Raw genomic sequence first — 6,489 nt, 5'->3', positions numbered from 1 at the left:
TCGGGGTGACCCACATCCTCATAACCAGGTGGCTGCAACATATACACCTCTTCTTGCAAATCCCCATGCAAGAATGCATTCTTTACATCCATCTGATGTAAAGACCATTGCTTTGACGTAGCCACTGCTATCACAACTCTCACCGTTGCCATCTTGGCAACTGGGCTGAAAGTTTCCTCATAATCAATCCCATATGTCTGCGCATATCCTTTGGCTACCAATCTGGCCTTGTACCTGTTTATGCTTCCATCACTGTTATGTTTAACTTTGTACACCCACTTGCATCCAATGGCTTTCTTTCCTTCAGGCAATTGCACTAAGTCCCAAGTTTCATTTCCATATAGTGCATCCATCTCCTCATCCATATCTTTCTCCCAACACACATTTCCAATAGCCTCATCAATGCATGTGGGCTCTACAACCTGCACAACCTTTGCCATATATGCATAGTGATGTGCCACATAACCATCATATGTAAATCTCTGCACAGGGTTCTTCACTCTCCCTGATCTTCGCATCTTTTCATTCATGGCTGCCATAGCCTTCTTTACACCAGGTGTTCTCATAGTAGCTGGGATCCCAAGCTCCTCATCAAGGCTCATATCTGAGCCACTAGAATGCCCTGCAGAAATGTCAGGCATACCAAGGGGCTCAACCACTTTCTCTTTTCCTTTACGTGATGTAGTAATCACATTTGCAGGGCTGGTATTATGACGCAGCCTGCCACTCCATGGTCTATCAACAGACCCACTAGATGAGGACTGTCCTGGTCCACTCAAAGACTGTGATTGCTGACCTGCATTCTGTGCAACCACACTTCCACTCACATCAGCCCCAACAGCTTCTTTTTCAGCAGCATACCAGCTGCTCATCTCATCAAAGACAACATCCCTGCTTACCCTCAACTCACGTGTAGCAGGGTTATAACACCTGTATCCCTTTTGCTCAAGGGAATATCCAATAAACACACATTTTTCAGCTTTCCGATCCAGCTTAGTTCTCAGTTCATCTGGCACATGCACATATGCAATGCATCCAAAGACTTTCAGATGAGATAAATCTAGTTTTCTGCCAGTAAACCTCTCCTCTGGAGTTACATCATGTATGGCTGCAGTTGGAGTCCTGTTCATGATGTATACCACTGTAGAAATAACCTCAGCCCAATAGCAATGCGGCGTTTTCTTCTCTTCCATCAATGCTCGCGCAATCTCAGCAATGTGCCTGTTTTTCCGCTCAGCAACTCCATTTTGTTGCGGAATGTATCTGCATATATACTGTCTCCGAATACCATTCTTCTTCAAATATTCAGAGAACTCATTGGAGAAGTACTCTCCCCCTCCATCTGACCTTAGGCACTTTACATATTTCCCTGTTTGCTTTTCAACCAAAACTCTGAAATTCTGAAAGTGAGTGAACACCTCACTCTTCTCCTTCATGAAATATACCCACACTTTCCTTGTGTGGTCATCAATGAAAGTCACATAATACCTGCAGCCTCCCATAGATATGGTCTTCGTAGGACCCCATACATCTGAATGCACAACATCTAGTGCATTTCTGCTCACATATCTGTTACGTGGAGACACATGCTTTGTTTGCTTCCCAAATTGGCATGCTTCACAGATTTTATGCATACCTTCCACTTTAAATTTTGGCAGCCCTGTCACAATTCCTTTTGTCTGCATAGACTTCAATCTCTGTACATTCACATGTCCAATTCTTTTATGCCATATGTCTGTGTCTGCAACAATTCCTGAACCATTTGCAAACATTGTAGCACTCATCTCAGGCATGTCTACATCCAACGTAAACATTCTGCCCACTCTGTTGCCTTTTGCAACCAACTTGCACTTGTCTTTAAAATCTTCAACATAACATCCATCAGGGTTAAACCGAACTTGCAAACCTTGCTCAATCATCTGGCCAACTGAAACCAGATTCTTTGTTATGTTCAGTACATGAAGTACATCTGCAAGGTACTTCACTTTGCCATCCTGCATAGACAATGGCACATCTCCAACGTGGGCAATTGGATGAGCAGTGTCATCCAATTGGATGAGCAATTGGATGAGCAGTGTCATCCCCTGTTTCCACAAAACCTGGTCTTTCCGGGTTTTTCATCTCCTTGAACCACTCCCCATGACTCGTCATGTGGTTCGAAGCGCCTGAATCCACATACCATATATTATCTTTTTGTGCTGCATCAACATTTTCAGACATGGCATTCACAACATGCTGCATAACAAACAACCTTTCATTATCCTCATTATTTCTGCTTGAGGATGCATAGTTGTTTTGCTGCACTTTCCCATTTTGCATGTCAGCCTGCTTCTTACATGTCCAGGCTTACCACAATAATAGCATTCACGTGCATCATTATATTGCCTTTGCCAATTTCCACGGCCTCTTTGACTCCCCCTGCCTCTGAATTTGCCTCTTCCACCTGCATGTTGTTGTTGTTGTTGATTCTGGGACTGTTGTTGTTGTTGCTGCTCTGCTGGCCATAATTCTGATTACCTGTTCGGCCACCTCCTTGACCGCGTCCACGGCCTCCTCTACCTCGTCCTCTTCCTGAACTCGTGTAGAAGGCCTGTTGCTCTGAACTGTTTTTGCTTTGTGAAGACTGTTGGTCTTCACCAAAGTTCTTCTCTTCGATAATCAGCATAGACACCAAATCTGTAAAGTTGGGAATGTTTTCCCGAGTCTGAATAGACGTCTTGAACGCCTTGTATTGTGGCCCGAGACCACGTAGACAGACTTCCACCTTGTCATCATCATCTACTGACACACACCAATAGATACAAGGGATTCCACAATACCCTTTATCTTCAACGCATAGTCATTCACAGACATGCTCTTTTTCTCCACAGTATGAAGTTCATTCTTCAACTGTATCTTACGTACCTTGGTATTTGTTTCATAAAGCTTTACCAAGGTGTCCCACGTCTCCTTGGGGAACTTGGCATCCTGAATGTGCCCAATCATGGTGTCCTGTATACTAATGGATAGCCAATACATAACCTTCCTGTCTCCTTGGTTCCAGTCTTTAAACTCTTTCACATCTGCAGCAGTAGGATTTATGTCCGGTATCTCCAGTGCCTCTTCATGTTCACCTTCTATGTAGTCCCAATAGCCTTTTCCCATCAGGAAATTAGTCAACCTGAACCTCCAAGCATGGAAGTTATTCTTATCCAGCTTCTCAGCCACAATCTGTGTTATGCCATCATTAGACATCTTGCCAAACACATAATTTTACCAGAAACTGCACTCTGGTTTTTCCTGCACAACTGCTGTATTTTCTGCACAGCGGTACTGCAGTCCACTCAAATGTCACAACCAATGACCTCAATGTGCATACATACACCCAATGGCAACTGTAGACCTCTTTGCAGCACCCACAGTGTCTGCACAGTCAATCTGTCTTCCTGCAGTTCTTAAAACAGAGTTCTGCAGAGAATCGATGACTTACCCACAGTGCTCGAAATCGCCTGCTTTCTGAAAAACGGAGGTCCAGACGCGCCCGAAACGCGTTTTTGGCCCGTAAATTGTAGTCCGAAGGATTGTATAGTTGCCCTATAGCTTTACTCCCATGAAGAAAGCTCCTCAATCAGAGACCGTTTGCCGGTGCCTCCTGTAGAGCTCCCGACAAGGGTGTAGTCACCAACACAATAGGGAAGAGTAGTTGAAGCTCTTACCCTCGTACTGCTTCCTGTGGTTGTCTTGCTTGCAGCTCAGCCCTTAGCACGAACCAGGCTCTGATACCATGAAAAGATGTAGGGGGGAAGAGAGCTTGAGCTCTTGCAAGCACACACACACACACACAAAAACCTAATAGAGAACACACAAGGTGAGAGGCTGAAAATCTTCTTCTTCTCTACTCAACACTCAACACACCATATACAAGAATGAGAGTACACAATAATATGAAAGGTACTCAACCAATACATACACGGGTTCTCTATAGTGTGAACCCGACTAAATGAGCTGGCGCTATAACTATGCTAGTCTCTAGAATGGCTGTCACACAGCCTGTCATCCCACTGGCCGCATATCTCCCATGATCTCACCAACCATGCCAGTGGTGTACGTGTGGGGCCTATCCCCCAGGCGGGTCATCAGTGTCCACCGCCTCACTAGATGAGCTCGATATCTCAACACTAATGGGAGGGTGGCATTTCCCTGATCGTCCTCACAAAATTTTCCTACTTTGTTGATAGGAACTGGCATAACATGCTTTGTCTCAGGGTGTACAGTACATTGATGGTGACCCTTTTGTAGCAATACCTGCTCTAACAAACATGTGGCAATATCATTCCACAACTCTGGTCGAAGCTTTATCAAATCAAGCAAAGGTAAGGTACAAGCCACTAGTGCTGACAAAATAGCTTGCACGATACCCATATCCATCTCCTTTGTTAACCTTCTATGCATGAAGGGTATCCTCAAGGTTTGAGAACAGTTCTCATATTCTCCCAAATAAGATGGTAAGGTTTTCATTGTATGCTTGCTTCTAGGAGAAACAATTGTTTGAACTTCCTCCTGGATGCTTAGGCGTCTAAAGTTGTTTTTTGTGCCCCTAGTAAAATCCACTTCAGAGAATGGAGGTGAAATAATAGAGGACATATTCTCATTAACTCTCTCATGAACTGCTACCCACCACATCTCATTTGCCATGTCCTCGTTAGCATCAATAACTTCATCATTACATGGGAAGGCAAGACTAGGTGGTGGCAGAATGCCTTCTTTCAATGGGGTGTCAATTGGTGCAAACTTCTCGCTATGAGCTTGTGAGATCAACTCACTTTTCATTTCCCAACTTGATGACACTTCTGGTATGGTTTCTAATGTTGGCTTAAGAGAGATGGGGCCCCGAGGGATAGGTGGAGGTGGGCCCTCAAGTATTGATTGAGCTTTCCTAATGAGTTGCTGATGTACAGCTAGATTGATCACGAGGGTTTGGGTATTCTTGAAGCTTCTTGGGTAGCTCAGATAAAACTGCAATGCGACTTCTATGAGCATCAATGATGGCATCTAGAGTCTCGTTCACCTTATCCACAAAAATAGAACCCCCTGAACTATCCTCGGTTGTACTAGCCTTATCTTGTTTAGCACTAGGCCCAGGTTGAGGTTGATGCTCCTCATGCACTTCTTGGGATGTAACAGCTTGATCCTTCATGTTTTGTTTAGAGACTTCTTGAGAACTAGTGGATGCACTCTTAGTTTGCTTGTTGCGGTTCTTTTTCCTCCTAGTGGTCTTTTTTCTATTGGAATGTAGGGTCTTGTCCACTAGATTTGCCTTTGCATCCCTAGTTCGAGGTGTCTCATCAGTCTGCATTTCGGCATTTCGTGTCTGTGATCTAGTCATGACTCTAAGTGGCACGACATAATCATTCTCTGATGGAGGTGGTTCCAAAACTCGTAAAGAAGATTTGTCTGAAGCCTCTAGTGCCTGAAACCAAGCAAGGGCCTTTCCCTCTAGAGTGAGCCCAAATCCTTCAATTTGTGTATGCTTGTCCATCACTTGCTCAGCTCAAACTGCTTGCCTAAATGCTACTACATGGTCATATGGATCTCCTGACCCTTCGTACTTCTTTACCAGTTTCTGAAGAGTTGATGGCCTTACTCGTCTTGAATCATCGGGCCTACGGCCTCTCACTCTCAGTGGTTCCTCTCTTTGGTAAGGTGGTCCATATGCATCCCAAATTGGTGTGGGTCCCCTATTACCTGCCTCACCAACCCTCTCCAAAGATCTTGTTACCTGCATTTCAGGAGGTGCATTTATGGGAGGCCGAGTTGGCTCCCCTACCCTCCGATTGTCATAGTGAGAGAAACGTTGTTGTGGTGTGATCTGTGGTGGTCGCACTTTTGGTGTAGGATAATATCTTGGTGCTAGAGTTGGGCTACTTGCAGTGGTCCACTTTGATGTTGAGGGTCCCTCTCTAGTGAACTCTCGTAGGGGAGAAGCAACAGTTTCTCCAAGAAAGGCTGTCTCTCGTAGTTTAGCTGTATTAGTTGAGAACACTTCCATGAATAATGGTTGTCCTCTCCACGTGAGCTCACGAATCTCCTTCCAATCTAAGGTTCGGTATTCATTGGCCCATTTATCAACGATTCGGTTCTTATATCCTGCAAGCTTCTTGACTACCACCACAAGTGCTAGAGGAAGATCTAGCTCTGGCATTCTAGTTGTGGCATAATATCCTTGTAAAGAGTCCTTATAGACCTCTTGAAGTGGGTCATCCTGAAAGACCTTTGTCACTGGAATTTGTTGTACAAACTCCCATTGGTTCTCAGCCCCCTGATCCATTTTGCTCTTGCCTTTCCTATCCCTTTCCAAATTTAGATCTACAAAAAGTAAATCATCTATGGATGGCTTTGAGGACTAGGTATTGGATGGTCCAGGCATGTCGGGCTCAATGAGCCAATCATCTCTAGACTCCCTTGCTCCGGAAGGCTTTGATAAATCTAGGAACTCACTCTTAGAGAGCT

Source organism: Cibotium barometz, chromosome 46 (assembly GCF_041138505.1).
Source record: "Cibotium barometz isolate CiBa-2024 chromosome 46, ASM4113850v1, whole genome shotgun sequence".
Taxonomy (NCBI): domain Eukaryota; kingdom Viridiplantae; phylum Streptophyta; class Polypodiopsida; order Cyatheales; family Cibotiaceae; genus Cibotium; species Cibotium barometz.
Note: the sequence above shows the minus strand (reverse complement) of the source record.